Here is a 17,943-nt window from a genome sequence, read left to right on the forward strand (position 1 = left end):
TTCCAGTATTAAATAGAACGAATGAAGCTGACAGTGCTATTAGAATCATAGAATGGTTTAGGTCAGAGCAGACTTTTGAGATCATCAAACCCAACTGTTAACACAGCACTGCCAAATCCACCACTAAACTGTGTACCTAAGCGCCACATATGATTTTTATCTATCTTTTCCTACATCGATACAGATATATATGACTTCCACTATAACATTTTAAGCATCGGCACCACCTGAGAGCTCAACTGCAGCTTATGCATTTTGCAGTAAAATTTCTCTCCTCTTCTGTCTTCCCTCCTCTTCCTCCGCCCCCAGAGGACTGACAGGCTTTCTACTGACAAATGTTGAGTGTAGCTCCTGAGGATTTAGCATGTCAGGCTGTGTCTACACAGCTTAGGTTTCTATTATTATGCAATGGCTTAGAGGGCAGTGCTTTGCCACATAATTACAGCGCCAATCTCTGTTAGGACCCGGAGTTTGGATGCCTCTTTCTATATCAGCTATTTGCCTCCTGCCCACTTAGGACTCCTCCCCGACACTCTTACTTGTTTATTAGCTTCTTTTTGTACCCTTGTTTCATCTGGTTTCTGGTTTTCTTCCTTTTGCTACGGTACATATTTGTTTATTTCAGAGGTGAGGGGTCTGATGAGTCGTGCCTGCACGGATTCCTATGCAGTACAAAGCACTTGCTGCATGTTGCATCGTCAGAAGAGGTAAGAAGAAATTCCTGAAGCTGCCTGCTAGTTCTCTCGGGTTTTTCACTCTCTATCTTTTTTTTTCCTTTTTTTCCTTTTTTTTTTTTTTTTCCTGGTGTGTGCACATTGCTTGTCTTACAAGCCGTGCAGGCTCTGCCATCTAGAGCACTTTGTGAGATCACTCCACTTTGCTGTTTTTCCTTCTTCCATCCCTGCGTGTGACTGTGTGTGTCTGACTCTCCCTGCCTCTCTTCCCCCTGCGGTAGGACTCGGCCCCCCACCCCAAAACACACACACACACACACACACACACACACACACACAGGAGCTGGGCTTGCTTGTATGAACTTGAAGACTTGCAATACTGAAATGCATGTGTTACCTTGGGATGCACTAGGATCAGAATGCTCAAAAAGCCTGCAGGCTGCTTAGTCCTCCAAGACTGGGTTTTTTAAATCACACAGGAAAAGAACAAGTTATTCACTCTTTTTTATTCTCTTTCTTTTTCTGTTTTTTCTCTTTCCTTTTTTTGTGCTTTGGATATTACTGAGCAAGGAGTCTCAGGGATTGACGCGCTCGGACTTCACTGAACCAGGCTGCATCTGACAAACAATCTTGTCTACATTTTGGTTTGCTAGAGATCACCTGGGATTTTTCTGATTCTATCTTCTTTTGAAAAAAGGATGCATGGAATAGAAAGAAGGTCTAAGTGCCTGTCTGAGACTATTTTACCAAACCTGGGATAAATGTTACTTCTCAAAGGTAAGTGCAAGGTTTTTTTCCTATGTATGTGTAAACTGTGTAGTTATAACATAAACTATAAATATATATATACCCAAAACATTTTATAGATAGCTACCTCTGATGGCAAAAAATGTCTCAGTTGTGCATCTTAAAGGATTGGTGAAATGTATAACTTTATCTCTCTTTTCATGTTAGCTTAGATAAGATTGCTCATGTAGAGTAATGGATCTCAGTTTGGTTTCTGCCTCTCATGATATGAAAAGGCATTTCAAAACCAATATTTTTTTCGAGTCAATAGGATTTTTTTTTTATAGTTTTTAAACAGTGATGGAAAAATGTTTAAAAGAAAAAATAATAATTTGGTTTCTAATAAAGAAGGAATTGAGGAATAGAGTAAAGCTGTGAAAGCAATTTCAGCTTTCTGAGGAATTAGTAAATCCTACAAAGATAAGGAAGAACTTTGCTGGACAGATCAACTCTGCTGTGTATAAAACAGGAGAGTAGGGACCTTGGCAAATGTCATTTGAAGAAACAGAAGGCATAGGAACAGCCAGAGAAGGGAAGGCATTGAGGGGTGTGGAGGGGCAGTGGGCACCACTTTGGTGTCTGCTGTCACAGAGGCTGTTGTTCTTGGTGAGGTGATGCCACTGGTGAGGGATGTCCAGAACTGGCAAGGTGGGCATGTGGGGGACAGGGTACACAAACAGGTATATGCTCTGTCATGTCTGTCTGACGTCAGCAGACATATATGCTCCCAGCAAGATTAAATGTACTGAGAATTGGGGTGGGGGAAGCATCTAAGTGGCAGCACAGTACAAGATATAGCAAAATGGGAACTGAATCTCTCTCTGATTTGCAAGGATGTATGTGCGTGTTTGGGACACAAAGCAAGTGTATGACTGAATAAAATAAAGGAACTAATGGGATAAAAGAAATTGGCAGTGAAGTCAACAAGTCCCAGTATGGTAGATTAGCCACTGGAAATGTAAAATGGTCAGTTTTGGTAGTGTCTGTAAGAAAGGGTTCTTAAACTGGGTAACTCCTACCTACACAGAAGAGACAAATAATATTGATTTAAAGCAAGAATAATTTTCTCTTTTCAGACTGCCTGATCTAGTATTTTTGGGGCGGTGCCATGGAGATATAAGAAAAATAAGGTTTATTTTATCTATTCCACCTTTGGGATTTCTATGACAGAAAACTCTTTTGACGAAAAGAGGGAGGGAAGCAGTAAACATCATATCAGTCTATAAAGCCACAGTTAATTAAATTAATGTATTTATTAATTGTATTAACTTTATAATACAATGTTCAGCATGGATAAGTCCAGCAGATGCAACACAATTGTCATGGGGATTTTCTGTTCCTCCAGAAAGAGGAAACATTGCCATGCAGGGGATCAATTTCTTATTGGACCTTGATGTGTACAGAGACTATAAAGGGCAAATTTAGGCTTGTGATGAGAAAGAAGAGAGACAAATAATTACTTCCACTCCTGCTGTGTTTCAGGCTGGTTGCAGTCCCCTTGTTTACAGCTTGCTCTGTGTCAGTGGTGAGTTTGCATTGCCCAGAGATCACCACTTGAGCACAACAGAGCGCTTCTCGTGTGCGCTCTGCTCGGAGCTGCCGCACCGCAACAGCACGGAGAAGAGCTCAGACCTTCCCTTAAACTGCTTCTAATTCTAGGGGAGAGAGGGAATGTAAAAAATAAACAATGCCAGGAGACAGGTAGCAAAAAATTAATGCTGAATTTTTTTAACCCATGAAACCCAGCAAAGATCTGTATCATCCCTTGGATAAGAGACAGTGTCTGATCTGCTCTCCCCAGCACAGCTCTGGTTTCTTTAGGGCAACTCTGGACCAGGTGTGCCCCAGTATCTGGCTGTGTAGGGCACTGGCACGCAGGCAAGCTGCCCCCCCTTGGTGCACTATAAAGGGTGAGAAATGTGACCCAGCCTCAGAGCCCCTGTTTGCTGCTGTCCTCTCTGCCCCATGCTGCACTCCACAGCTTCGGTGCTTCTTGTTTAAGTTTAAAATTGGGCCATTACTGACCATTTTTCCTAACGGGGAGTACAAATGGCACGTGTAGCCTTGCCCCTTAGACTCCACTTTGCCTGCTGCTCAGGTGGACCCGAGCTGACAGCCCCCAGCAATCCTAGTCAGAGTGCTTCTGCTCCCCCTCTTTGCTGAGGAATCTGACCACGGACTCAAGTTTGCAATGTAATGATTAGAGACACATCTGATCCGTCCCCTCCCCCCATTTTTTTTTTTTTTTTTTTTTTTTTGTGCTTGTGGGCAAAAAGCAAAATGGGAGGCTGATTCAAAATTATCAAGGTTTAACTCGTAGTGGGCGGGAATATTCTTCAAGTGACTGAACTCCCTGCTGAAAAACCTGTGGACTGAAAACCCTTGAGGCTGCATTTGCTACCCACCCTCGCAGAGGTGAGGGAGGGGATGATGACAGTGCCTGTTCACTCCCAAATCCCATTTTGCATTGCTAATGCATTTCTGCCTTGACCTGCAAAGATCACCTGTGGGAGAAGAGGGGTAAGTTGATCCAACTGTGTACTCAGTCTTTTTTTTTTCTGGCCTGAGCACTCAGCCTTACTTTCTTCATGTTTGTCCAATGTGCTGTCATGGGTTTGTTTTAGTGGAGAGGCTAATTATTTTCTAGGTGCTGAACTGAAAAGCAGTAACACTCTTTTTAAAAGAAGGCATCTGTGGCTCCTTCAAACCAGTCCAGATGACTCTGAAATTTATTGTCCAACACCAAATAGGCCATTGCTTGTATTCTCTTTTCCCTCTTTTGTTTTACCATGTAGAATTTGACTAGTTCTAGCAACTAATTCTAGCAACTAAGGATCTCACCAAGGGGCTGGGATTTTCTCTGTCAGTGTCCAGAGGCCACATGTGCTTGGATGGGGCTGAACAGTGCCCAGTTATGAACTGAAACTTGTGAAAAAAGACAGGGTTTCATCTGAGTGCACCAGTATAAAAACAAACCCCACAAATCACAAATCAGCATGATGCAGTGCTGCAGTGAAGGGCCAGCTGTTACTCTCTGCCCAACCCAGCTCCACCTGGGATGCACAGAGAGAGAGGAAAGCCTGTAAGTGATAATTCTGATTCTAGGAACTCAAACTACCTCCTGCATGGCTAAATGACAAACCTTGGCATGAAATTAACATACATAAACGTGTCATTAGAAGGCTCACAGTGATGTGACATGGAAAACTGGGAAAAGATTGTGTCATTTAGAAGCATTTCTGCATCCCTTGGATCAGCAATTGTCACTGTACTTCGGAATATTGATATGACATTTTTTCTGATTTTTCTCTCTTCCTGTCATTTTCTTTGTCTTACCCACAATATGGGTCTCTGATAATATCCTCATCTTTATGGAAAAACATTGGTGACAAATCCAGGATACCAACTTCAGCATATAAAATGAGCAGCAGCAGTAGAAGTCAGAAAACATCTTTTCAGTTAAAAAAAATGCTGATTTGAAAACATGGGAGAAGGAAAAAGATGTGCTGTCAGGGTCTGCCCCCATGCAGAATCACTATTGACCTACATAGAAGGCAGAGCTGAGTGGGAGGTTTCTAGTATAAATGTTTTTTGTTTTTGCAGGAAAAGATATTTTTAACAGACAGAAACATGATTGGGAAATGGTCAGTCTTAGGAATTTCCTGACTAAAAACTGTAGGAACAAAATTTCTAGAACACTTTACCTCACATTCTTTCTGGAAGATAATTTTTTATTATTTCTTTCCAGTTCATGCATTTTACATGAAAACTGAAAATAATTCATATGAAACTTGATCATAAAATCCCATTTTTCTAAAGGACAAGCAAATCTGTGAGCTGAACTGGAATTAAGCATTTCTGGCTCATTAGAAGGCTTGCACACCTTCAGATTGGGACAAAGAAACTGTAGACATGGTCATTTTGACTCAAGGAACCAGAAAACTTTTGCCTGCCAAGCCTTACCTGGAAATCAATTTATTTCACCAAATGGGATTATTTTGAGGTGTCTTGGAAACAAATGCTGTGAGATATTAAGGCCTCTGAGAACTTGCTCTTGAAATCATTTCTCCTGCTGTGGAAAACTTATGCCCTGAGAGGATATGGCAGCTAAATAACAGGTAGGAGGGGATAGCTGCAGCAATAGTATAAGCAGCACAATGGAGCATTTAGGAGGCTTCTGCTAATCACACCTCAAGAAGGAACATGTCTCTAATCCTCTGGAAGATCTGCTGCCACTGTGGGGTTATGGAAAGAGGTGAGATAAGGAGAGGGTCCTGGAATAGCAGTAAATCCAGGGTCCTGGACAATGGTTGGTCAGCAGGTGAGAGGTAAGGCTGGTGCATCCCAGTGCGCAGCAAGGCAGATTCTGAGCAGAACAGAAGCTGGATTAAGGATAAAATCAACAGAAAGTACATGATGGCTGAAAGCGTCTTGTCTATTTTAATAGAACTAATGTTGCACTGGAAATCCCTGGAAAACACGTGTGTGTGGCACTGGTGCAGAAAATCACCAGTGTGACTCTTTTCCTGAAGCCAGAAGAGGTAGGTGAGAGTGGTACATAGATCTTTATGTGCAGGACTGAGACAAATTGCTGCAGTTGTCCAGTTAGGACAGTAGAGTTTGAGCTGACTTGGCTGGGAGAAGGAAAGTCTATGAAAAACCTAAATCTAATCAAATCACATGGATTGTGGTGAGCAGGCACGATTGAGGTTGGAGGAAATGCATGCATTGGTGGACAAGTAAGGAATTTTTCCTCCTCTGCCTTTGGAGGAGCAATTTACTTAAGGGCTGAGGAGCAAAGGGGCTCAAAATGGCACCAGTTACCAAGAGCTCTTAGCCATTCCTTTGTCCTGTCTAAGCTCTTCAGGAAAGCTTCAGTCTACATGTTGGTCAGAATGAGTAATCCTCCTTTTGTTGCAGCCCAAAGATAAAAACTAAGAATGGGAAAGGAAAAGAGGATGTCTTAAACATGCCACATCTTCTGCTGCAGTGGCAGGATGGATAGGCTGTGATTATCAGCAAGACAGCAGCACCTGTATTGGTGCTACAAAGGAAGAACTGGCTGTACCAAGATTTAAATTAGATCCCTCAGTTAACAGCCTTTAAAAAATCTATATGCCCTTTCAGTACAGAATGAAAACAATGAGCAGTCAAATGGCAAAAGGAAAAGTCGAATGAAAAAATGCCTGTCATGGCTTGTTCAGCATTCCCTGTCTGGTTTAAAAGTAGCCAACAACAAATGTCTGTCTCCTTAGAGATAAATATCAAAACCTTCCCATTCATTTCAGAAGATACTTGATCTCCTTCCCTTTGTGAATATTCCTGTGAATAGCTAAACACATGTGATACTCTGAGAGCTCTGCATAGTTTGGATGTGAAACAAGAATGCTAAACTAAGGAAGAGAAAGGCCAAACTGTATTGATAGAAAATAAATTATCTGGACTGAGACCATTTTGTTGATTCCCTAAATTGAGGAGTAGTTGGCATTTTGTATGACTTATCTTTAGTGTAAGTGAATGTTATCACTGCTGCTGGCAGACATTTACTGTATATTGTTTTTTAAATAAGGGTACAACATTGATTACTTGCTCTCCAAACTATTGACTGCACCTTCTCCCTGTTGTCAGGTCAGATAACTTATCTCCTCTGGAAATGTTCAGTAGAAAAATGGGAAAATGTGTTTGTTCCCAGAAACTCTCATGAAGGAGAGGATCAAGGGGTTTTGTGTTTTTCTGGTTTGATGGGGTTTTTTTTTGAAAGCTGCCCATAATCACAATATCTTGTAATTATCTCTGAAAATTGAGATCCTCTGTGAGATATATGAGTATTCACTTATCTCATTTCACATGACCAAGTAGCCCACTGAGCCATGAATTCTTCAGCTGACACCCACTTTGGAAGGATAGCGTGACCTTTCCTTAATAGTGCAATTACATCTTCTGTTCATGGCTCCACAGATGCATTTTGACAGTGATACCTTCTTGAGATGAGGGGGGAGGTTATTCATGGACTTCACAGTTCTGCTGTGTGGCCAGCAGTCTCACAGAGAATGAGCTTTCCTCTGTCCATGGTCTCCCATCACCCTACCCTGACTGGACCCAACTGGCCTCTGGCTGGTGGGAGAAGTTTCAGGGACATTAATTAATAATGTTTTCTTTCAGATCCAGGGGTGGGTGGCAGCAGTTTCATGTGAACTGGAGAGAATTGGTCATACTGACAGAGAGTTGGAGCAGAGAAGCTGAAGTGCAGCCTGATGCATATTCCTGAGAGCAAATACCCTGAGAGCAAAGAGAATAACATTGGGAGAAAATTTGGAGAAATTTGAGTAGGATGAGGGGGAAGACAGAAAGCAAAAACAGCTGTGATAAAGCTAAGAAGATGTTTCTGTCTCTTTGGTTATTTGTATGTTACTTTTTTCCACTGAGCCAGAATACCAGGCTAGGCTAAAGACAGACTAATGTGTGTTACTGGTCACACTGTGCATAGCTGATACCTCTCACAGCCACTCAAGGTTGTTTTATTTTTCACATCTAACCTGTTCTAGCATTTTGGGGATCATGAGAAAATGTACTCAAGCCCTTTGTGCATTTTTTCCTGATGTCTCAGCCTTTCACCTCCCTAGATCAATGAGTTGAGTGAAGAAGATATTTTTTTTATTTTTCCTCAGGACTGAACACAAAGAGTTTCTTATCATCAGCTAATACTTATAACCACTCAATTCCTAGTAGAACATAGCAACAAGCTTTCAAGTTAATGTGAGAGACCCTCTAAAATACACCAGGTCCCTCTTCTTATGATATCTTTTCCAGAGAGCGTGCAACTGATGGGCTGAGATCTTTCCCTTCTGTGCTGGATGTCTAATGGCTGCATTTCATGATCACCTTAGTGTTTTTATTTACCTCTTTTACAACTTTTTCATTTGTCTAATGCTATGAGCAGCTAAACAAAGGTCTGTGATGACCTTGTGGATCTATGTCTCACAAAACCTCGCTACATTTTGGATTGTGCCAAGAAAAGGAACATGCTCTTGTAAGAAGGCTGAGATAGGACACAGTGAATTTCTGTGTACTGGTGACTTTTATCCTATGTCAGTGTCCTACCACAGAATGGAAAAATCAAAGTTATGCCATGTTCTATCTCAACTATAGGATTTACAATTAAAAATAAATAATGCCCTCGGGCCAAGTTAACAGCTGCTGCAGTTCTTTCCATCACAGCTCATTGACCTTGTCCTCTCATTTGACATATCCTGCTACTCCCATGGTGCTGTAGTTAGCATTAAATCACAGAGAGATCATGTAGTGACCTCACTGAAACTGAGACCTAGTTGGGGTAGACTTTGTATAGATATACCAGGCCTTACACCACCATCTCACCACTCAGTGGAGAAAGACCTGAGAACCAAGTCTTTGTTAGGCTGTGTTCTCTGTTTCTGTTTCTCAAATAGATTTTTTGCTTATTATATATTAATCTAATCATGCTCACTTTAAGGAATTACTTTCAACTGTTTTCTTTTTTCTTTTTTCTAATAGCAGGTGTTGTTTTATCATGAAATGGTGATGAGCTTAATACATTTGTTAAAACTACAGTATTCCACCAAAAATCCTGTTATAGAAACTAAATATCTTTTAGGAAATCCTAAATAAAAAGCCTCCCAAGTTTAGTACAAGTTGTAATTTTCTCACTATCATTCCTCACATTTCTCACAATCACTCCTCTTTTTTCTTTATACTGACAAGTACATGAAGAGCAAAAATGAACTCTGCAGACAGCTGTTCTTCCTAAATATGTCTTGTCTTGCTAGCTCAGGTAAAAGGCAAATTACACTTTTAGACTTTACTTCTGCAGCAAATCAGGTCTATTTTCAGAGGAATGCTTCTTCAGTCACAGTATTTCAAGATGGGAAGCCAGGGTGTGTTCCTGCCACAATCTGATTATACCATGTTTGCAGAGACTTTAGTCATAGGGTGGCAAAAGCATTTAAGAACAAAAGAACACAGTTTTGGACCTTTGCTTCCATTTCTTCCACTCGTGATTAATTTTTCAAAGCCTTTCTAACATTTAACAAAGCATTATCTGAGAGCTGTTTGGAAAGAATATGGGATCTTAGATTGACATTCTCAGAAAAATTTCTACTTTGTTTCAAAACAATCTCTCCTGCAGCTATAAATTTATTTTGTAACCTATTTTATGCTCCTTCTATTGTTGCATCCTTCTGTTAAAAAAACATATTGTTTTTGTTACAGTAAAAAAAAACAGGAACAAGAAAAAAAAACATTTACCTTGCCAACACACAGTTCTTTTTGTTTGATCGTGTCATAGAATAACAGATATTGCTGAATGCTTATAGGGCACCAAGTAGTAAAATCATATTTACCTCACACAAGAAAAGGATATTTGAGCTTACTAGTAGGCCTTTGTAAATTGATACTCCAGAGAAAGTTGATTCCTTAAAATTCTGTTGATAAATGCTAAGCTTTGGTGACATTAACTGATAGTGGTCACTGGGATTTCCATTGATTTTTCTGAGATTATTTGACTAGTGTGATATTCAAATGTCCAGGTGTTTTAGTCATTCAGAGAAGCAGCAGTACCCTGGGATGAGATAAAAAATAAAGTAAGAATTAAATCATAGCAAACAGTTTTTTTGAAATTGATACTTCTAACCACTATTAAAAATTAATAAAAATAAAATGTAGACTGTATCACTGTTAGTGAATTTTAAAATTGATATCCAGTAAATCCTGGCATCTCACAGGGGAAAGGAATGGCAGTACCAGCCCCTTTGACGTACATGTGTATTAAAATATTTTCATCTATTTACAGGAAAAAACTGGGTAATGAAGCAAAACCATTCAAATAAGACTTTGGTTAAAGCCTTAGAGACAAAGTAGGCTTGCAAGAAACAGTCTGTGCAGGACTTACTAAGGTTTGCAAAAGCCCACAGTTGACTGCAAAGAAAAAGGGAAAACAACTTTCAATTTGCTAATTTTGGAAAGGTGCATTTCCAAAATTCCAATTTCCCCTTTTGTATATTATACATTAGGTCACTTCTAAAATGGAAATGGTAATTTGAAATTAAATGCTTGGGTAATTATGTTTCTACTTCAGATTCAATAAATGTTTTCAGAAAGGTGAAATGAGTTCAAATGAAACAAAAGATCTTTTTCCTGTTTAAATAAGAAAATGGCAAGTAAGCTCAAAAAATGTATTTTTCATTAATTTTTACCCTTTTGATTACATTTTTAAATAATTAAACATATATGTATAATGTGTACATGTGTACATATGGTTAGATGCATTCTTGGCCATAGGTGTAAACTTTGTTTTTCACTTCTGCCTTTGTAACAGGAGATAATGGTAACAAATGTCAGAGACTCAGGCTTAGCAGTACTGATGTTTACAAAGTGTTTGTAGACCAGTGAAGACAAAGATCCACTCAGGAGCATACCTGTGTCAACAAAAGGAAACACACAACCTAATGAGAGCTGGTAAAGAATTTTCAGTCAGCCTGGGACAAGGACAAGCTGGAGAAGTGGGCCCAGGGGTGTCTCATGAGGTTTAACAGGACCAGGCAGGTGCTGGATGGAGCAACCCTGGTATCAACACAGGCTGGGGGATGATCAAGAGCAGCCCTGGGGAGGACTTGGGGGTGCTGCTGGGTGAAAGGCTGGAAATGTGCACTCACAGCCCAGAAAGCCAAACCTGTCCTGGGCAGCATCCTGTCCCTCTGCTCACCTCTGCTGAGAACTCACCGACAGCGCTGCATCAGCTCTGGGGTTCCCAGCACAGCAAGGACGTGGCGCTGCTGGAGATCATCCACAGGGAGGTCATCAAGTTGTTTAGGGGATGGAGTACCTCTCCCATGGAGAAAGGGTGAGAGAAGTGGGATTGTTCAGCCTGGAAAAGAGAAGGTTTCAGGATGACATGGCTGTGGTGTTCCAGTACCTGAAGGGAGCCTACAAGAAAGATGGAAAGGGACTTTTTACAAGGCCAGGCAGTGACAGGACAAAGGAGAATTGCTTCAAACCGAGTGAGTGCAAGTTTAGCATACATATTAGGGAAAAATTTTTCCCTGCGAGCGTGGTAAAGCACCGGAACAAGTTGTCCAGAGAAGTAGTGAATGCCCCATCCCTGGAAGTGTTCAATGGGGCTTTGAACAACATGTCTCGTGGAACTCTCTCTGTCCATGGCAGGGGGCTTGGAGCTAGCTGATCTCTAAGTTTTCTTCCACCCTAAACCATTCTATGATTTTTTTTCATTATGGAATAGGTTTTGTCCAAATTAGCTTCCTAAGTATGTTGTGGGAGGGGGGATGGGTATTATTCAACAATATCTTCATGTGTTGTCTTTTAAAATATTTTTGGCTGGAATGTTTATGAGTTTTGTTTCTAAATGAAATTGAACTTTATATCATGTTTAAAGCTTTAATGTGGCATTTTGTGCTATTTTTACAGAAAATAACTTATATTTTCTGGAAAGCAGATATTCTTCAAATTTTAATGAGACAGTCTAATCTAAATAAGTCAAAATTTCCTCTCAATTTCTGATAAAATTATGCTTTCTTACCATAATTCTTCTAAACAACAATTCTAAACAATTTCTAAACAATAATTCTTAACATTAACTGATAGCCATACAACAGTAACACCACTTCTTTTTGTAGAATTTTTTTTCTTTCTTTCCTTTTTCATTTTTTTTGTTTTCTTGTCCTGATAGGTCTGTTCTTTATGGATGGCTATGCGCAAATGGAGCAGATAGTTCAAAGGCTTCTCCAAATATAACAGGCTGTAAAAATGCTGCATTTACTTTAAGATTCATAGGACAGGAAAATATGAAGGTAAAATGGCAAGGAACTGTGGTCTTTGAGTGGGAGGCTTGTACCAAGGCAAAGCAGACCATCACAATTCCAAATTAACCTCTGTGAAATATAATCTATGCAGAAACAATGGGGGCTGAGAGGGAGCCCAAGTGATCATCAATGAATTAAGGAGTTCACTGTCAATGCTCTGTGATATCTGAAAAGTAAAAGAAGCAGCTGAGAAATGTAAGAAAGTTTCCTGTGGTAGAGGAGCCACCTGCAGCAGCTCTATACCCTTCGTACTAAAAATGCTGTTGGGTGGTCCATGGTTCATATTCTCTTAGGTGTAAAAGTGAACCTGCAACTACTCCATTTTAAATGTGTTAGGGACTATCATTAACATGTGATTCACCATTCTAAGCCAGGGCAAAGGGGAATGAGGGGATCCTGACAGTTTATATTAAAATATTCCTAGAGTTCAGAGCTTTTGGAGGCTGTATGGTGACATGCTGACACTGCAGTGAGCGCTCCCTTTGCTGTTAGCACATCTTCCACTCAGAACTCTGAGCAAATGAATTGCTCCTCAGTGCTTTCCATGTAAATTGGGGTAGAGTTACTATTCCTTAACTGAGAAATTGGCATGTGGGTTTTGGTTTAAACTGCTCTGTGCTCACCTGCAGGGCCTACAGCAGAGTGGTTGGTTGGGTCAGCCATCAAACTGGCTTTTGTCATTCTGCTGAGGCTGAGGCCATGGTGAGGCAGTGCTAAGCCAGAGGAATGGAAAACAGATCAAATCCCAGAGCTGTGCCGCAGCAGCAACAGAGTGAGCTGTGCCTACACGAGTGAGCCCACTGGAGAGCTTCATTTAGGCTTTTCATTTCAGCAAGACTCTTATGAAAACAGTACTCAAATAGCAAGCCTTAGCTGAAGTAGGAGCCACAGAACTCTTTGTACAATTTTTACATGCTCTAATAGAGTTGAAGAAAGTACTCATCATATGCATTATCTTCCTGCTTATTTTTTCTATGTTTATTTAATAGTCATTTGGGAGGGATATGGATATAACACCAAATGGAAATAAAAAGAACAAAAACAAAACAAACAAACAAACAAAAAAAACACAAAAAAAACCAAAAAAAACACCAACCAAAAAAAACCCCAAGCAGAAATAGCTACACTAAGCTTTTCATCTTGCTTGGGATGCTAGAAATCATCCAAGCATACATCCAGGCAAACCCACTCTTCCTCATGTATATTTTACTTATTATCATGAATTGGCATACTGAATTCCTGATGAAATTCACACTAGAATAAATTCAAATAATATAATTATTTTACTCCAGTGATGGACTGAAACATTTTATTCATATTACATACACAATTTTTCTGCTTTCATTATGCTACAGCTAAGCTTTATTTGGCCTTTTAATTTTTAGGGCTTCTTATTTCAACTGAAGTTCTGAAGGATGTAATTTATGTCAGCTCATGGTTGATTTATTTCTTTAGTTTTCAGATGAAGAGACCAAGAACTTCTCACCTCTCTCTCCTCATTGTGCATGTAAACATAACCTCAGCCTGGTAGTGAAAATGATCAGTCTAGCAAAATCAGAAAGCTCAGGTGACCTAAGATCATTGATCTAGTTATTCATAGAGGAAATATGCAAACTGCTCATAAATGGTTGATATGAAAAAACAAAAGGTAGAATTTATACTTTAGAAGATTTATAGTTACTTATGTAAACTCAGGAAAAAAAAAAACACTTAAGTCCCTTGATCAAAGCTTTTCTTACCACTTTTACAAGACAGCCTTTAAACCTACACTGAGAAACAAACCAAAAAACACTCCATCAAACCGAATAAAGTTCTGCACTGCAGCTGTTGATCACCCATTTCACATTTGGTGTAGTTTGTCTGGATTGCAACTAGTCCCTCCTAGCACAGACTACAATCCTGTCTCAGCTGTCCAAACCTCAGTTACCCAAAACAGGATAGTGGTCCTCTGTGTCTGTTAGCTGCACTGGTAATTCCAATAATTACTTGGACATGCTTCATCTCCCATGACATTCAGTTGAATGAAGATGCACTGCCTGTTAAAAACTTCATTTTAATGTCTCATTCTAATTCCCCCCATAATACATTCAGCAACAGCGTGTTTACTTGTTCTTCTTGATGTGAAATCTTCTAATATATGACTACAGCAGAGACAAAACCAACAATAAATATTCAAAAATCACCAGCGTGATTAACACACATAATCCATAAGAGCAGTGAGAAGAGCAGAAGTTATTAAATATAGATGGTTTACTCACTGTGTCATCAATAAACATGTGATTTATGATTTCCTGAGACTTTTTAGGTGATGATTCATTCATGATTTTATTTATTTTACTGTATAATGAAGCAGAATAGCAGAAGGAAGAGATTTTAGCTGATGCCACAAACATCTCCTTATTTGGTGAGATGTCTTCCTGTACTTTCTAGCTTGAGAAATTTAAGTTCAGGGGTCTAGAGTCTGCAAGACAATTGAGCATCCCTGGAAAGTGCTGTGTGAGCTTTTCTGCTTGGTACAAAGTGGAACTGCTCTGTAGGTAGTGCAGATGGTTACCCAGTGACAGTAAATCCAGTGGCCTTTGTCACTGGTGATAAACAGATCCTAACGGAGACCCACCAGTACAATTCTGTGTCTACAACAGCCCTTTTGGGTGCAGATTCAGCTGTTAAGAGACTTCAGTGCTCTCATCAATGACGTTGCACAGTTCTGGTCCTAGAAGATGAACTGAAAAAATGCAGAGAAGGAGAGCATGTATGGATGGATGGATGGATGGATAAGCTTTTAAACAAAGAATGATTGAATACTGCATGTTGAAAGGAATTTACTCTAGTTTGATATGATAAAGATATCTAAGACCATGAAAAATATTTTCGTTCCAAGTCTCTTTCGATACAAGTCTTACAGGAAAACAGACTAAATTGGCAAGTGACAGGTCCAGAAAAAAATAATGAAGCACTGCTTATCTTGGGATAATGAAAAGCTGTGAAACCCTTTTCTGCAGGATTCAGGGGTTTCTAATTGTTTACTTTGATTTATAGACCATTTGGAGAACTAAACAAGAAAAAAACCATGATGTTTTTTTAACACACAAAGACATTATCTTCACTTAATGATGTTAGCTGCACCACAAGCAGCTAAAAAGCTGAGAGAGTATGCTGGGAAATTGTCACTAAAGACTTGCATTGCTTTTAAGTTTTTTGACTGTTTTCCCTATTAGCTACTAGCAGAAACAAGGTAGTGGGCTGGATATACCATCGATGTGACATGATTCAGATTTGTTCAGACTGATTTGACTCAAGATGCTGATTCCTATGGTGCTCATGGCACAGGAGGATTTCATGTTTGGCTGAGTCCACAGCTGTGCACCAGCAGGGTGCGAAGAGGTGCAAATTACTCAGTGCTTGCACATGTGGGTAGAAACAGTGATCTTCTACCAGGGTACAGAGAGAAAGCTTCACTGTTGAATTGACTAAGTTATTAGCACCCTCCATTCTGAAACTATGCTGATATAATCACGGTCTCTGGCTCAGAAATTTCAGATAGCTTTCATAGTGTTTCACTCCTAGTTAGGTGAAAATTGTACTCTCTGCACTTTGGGCTTCTTCAGTAGTTGCAGTGGCTGGCTGTGTTGGTGTGAACGCGAGGAGGCTGCTGTTGAGCTCTGGCAGGCTGGAACAGGTAGGCATTCTCATACTTATTGAGGAAAAAAGTTTAAATGGTATTATGGGCCTCTTAAGCTGGAAAAAGGAGAATTCTTCTTTCTCTCGTGAAACTGTTCTTCTAGAAGTTTAATAATGATAACATTTGAGTGTATAGACAAGAGATCACTTGGAAAGTTGTGGTTTCTGAGGGTGCAAGAGTCTGAGCTCTTGCATATGGTGCTCAATCCCTATAACAAGTTAGAAGTATGGCAAATAGGGGAAACTCTTTCAAGTAGACATCTGACTGGTTTCTTTAACTTTTACTGATTTAATTTAGGATTTTTGGTGTGTATTTAGAATCTGGCTTGCCTGAGTTCTGTATGGGTGGAATTATTCACTGGCACCTGCCTTACATTACCAAGGAAGTTTTTTCTTGTGCTGGTGGAGGGTCCTTCAGAAAAGAGTTTCCAGACAGACAGGAATAGAGGGAAGCCTCTAAATCAAGACAAAATAGGATGGGGGGGGCAAGACTGAAGAACTATCACCAAGGTAATTGTTGACAGAAGAGCTCATTTCTTTCTTGGCTGGTGTATCATGTTTTGTTAAATATCTTTAGTGATAAATCACAGGTAGCATTCTCAAGACTCAGCACATCAGAAGGCTCTTTTACAGAAGAAATATATTAAATATACTATAAATTATATATTAAAAAATGTTTTTATTTCCACTATTTTTTCTTAGGCTAAATTTTTAAAACATTTATTCAGGTATTGTCAAGGTACTCTGAAAACCTAAGGAAATCCTGAGTTATTTTATGAAATAGTTGGGTCCCAGGAGGGGATTGTTTAGCCAAAATTCTCGAGTCTGTTCTGTGTGTTTTGAATACTAAATAAATGAATTTGTAAAAACTCCCTTCTTGGATAGACTCATAGGCATTGACCATTGGGTTTAGGCCTGCAATATATGAAATTAAGACTGCATTGCTTTTTTTCCTTGGATCACCCCATTCAATTCTTTTTTCTTTTTCTTTTTTTTTCTTTTTTTTCTTTTTTTGATCAGAATATCTAATTTGTACTCTCTGGTGGAGTAAACTGCACTGATTCTTTTTCTAATACAACCATTTACAGAAGTGCTAATGTGTCCTAGGAAACATGAAGGCACAGTACCGTTTTTAGAAATTGTTCTACAGAGTTATCAGATTTTTTTCCCTCTTTTTTTTTTTTTTCCTGCTCAATATTTCAAGAACTATCTTTCGGCTAAACAGAAAGAAAAGATTTATTGACAGCAAGATTCATTAGACTGTGAAATAGTCTCCTAAGGAAAGTTGATAGAAACTTTGAGATTTTAAAAGTTGCTTATTGGGCGCAGGGGAACTCAAACCTTTTAATGTACTGCATGAGATAAGAAATGTATTAGAAGAGAGAAGATGGACTAACTGGCTTGATAAGGCCATCTTTTGATGTGTAGTTTCTATAGCTATTTGCACAGAAACACTAGCATTGCTAATTAACTGCTCATCTGCTTCGTGTACTTACAGCTTACCAGCTATAGTCAAATCCCATCTGTCACTTGAGGACAATTAAGTGGGCTGAGAAGCATCATTTCATGACAGCACCTGGCCAGGAGGAGATAGTCCAGATGGACAGCATGGGAATCAGGAGATACCTAGGTGAGGAAGGGGAGGAGGCTGTCTCTTTAACAGGCAGATGCAGGTGGTTGCAAGCCTGTTCATATAAAGCAAAGAAAAGCTGTTCTGGAGTGGCACTGATAGGAGAACACAAAACTCATATTTGTGGTTCCAGGACCAGTGCAAGAGCCGTGTGCTTTTCTTCAGACTGCTACAGTTCCTGTCTTCAATTTTGCATGAATTTTGACACCATAGACAGCGGAAAATTGCAAGAGTGATCAAAACCCAAAATACGACATGAATAATGTTGGAGATGAGGAAGAGATGATATAACCATTGTTATTAAGTGAGACCCAAACCC

At 39.6% G+C, this 17,943-nt stretch overlaps 1 protein-coding gene across 3 annotated transcripts in view; it reads left to right on the top strand.

Moving 5' to 3' along the window:
* The first annotated feature begins 368 nt into the window (after positions 1–368).
* LRFN2 (leucine rich repeat and fibronectin type III domain containing 2) overlaps positions 369–17,943 on the top strand; it is a 154,596-nt gene continuing 137,021 nt past the window's right edge. For 2 of the 3 annotated variants that reach the window (XM_036380504.2, XM_054514268.1), the window contains exon 1: positions 895–1,451. The gene's annotated coding sequence lies outside the window, so the exon portion shown is untranslated. Of the gene's footprint in view, positions 708–894; positions 1,452–17,943 lie in introns of those variants that run through there. The other variant, XM_036380505.2, reaches the window with a different exon arrangement.

Source organism: Molothrus ater, chromosome 3 (assembly GCF_012460135.2).
Source record: "Molothrus ater isolate BHLD 08-10-18 breed brown headed cowbird chromosome 3, BPBGC_Mater_1.1, whole genome shotgun sequence".
NCBI classification, from domain to species: Eukaryota; Metazoa; Chordata; class Aves; order Passeriformes; family Icteridae; genus Molothrus; species Molothrus ater.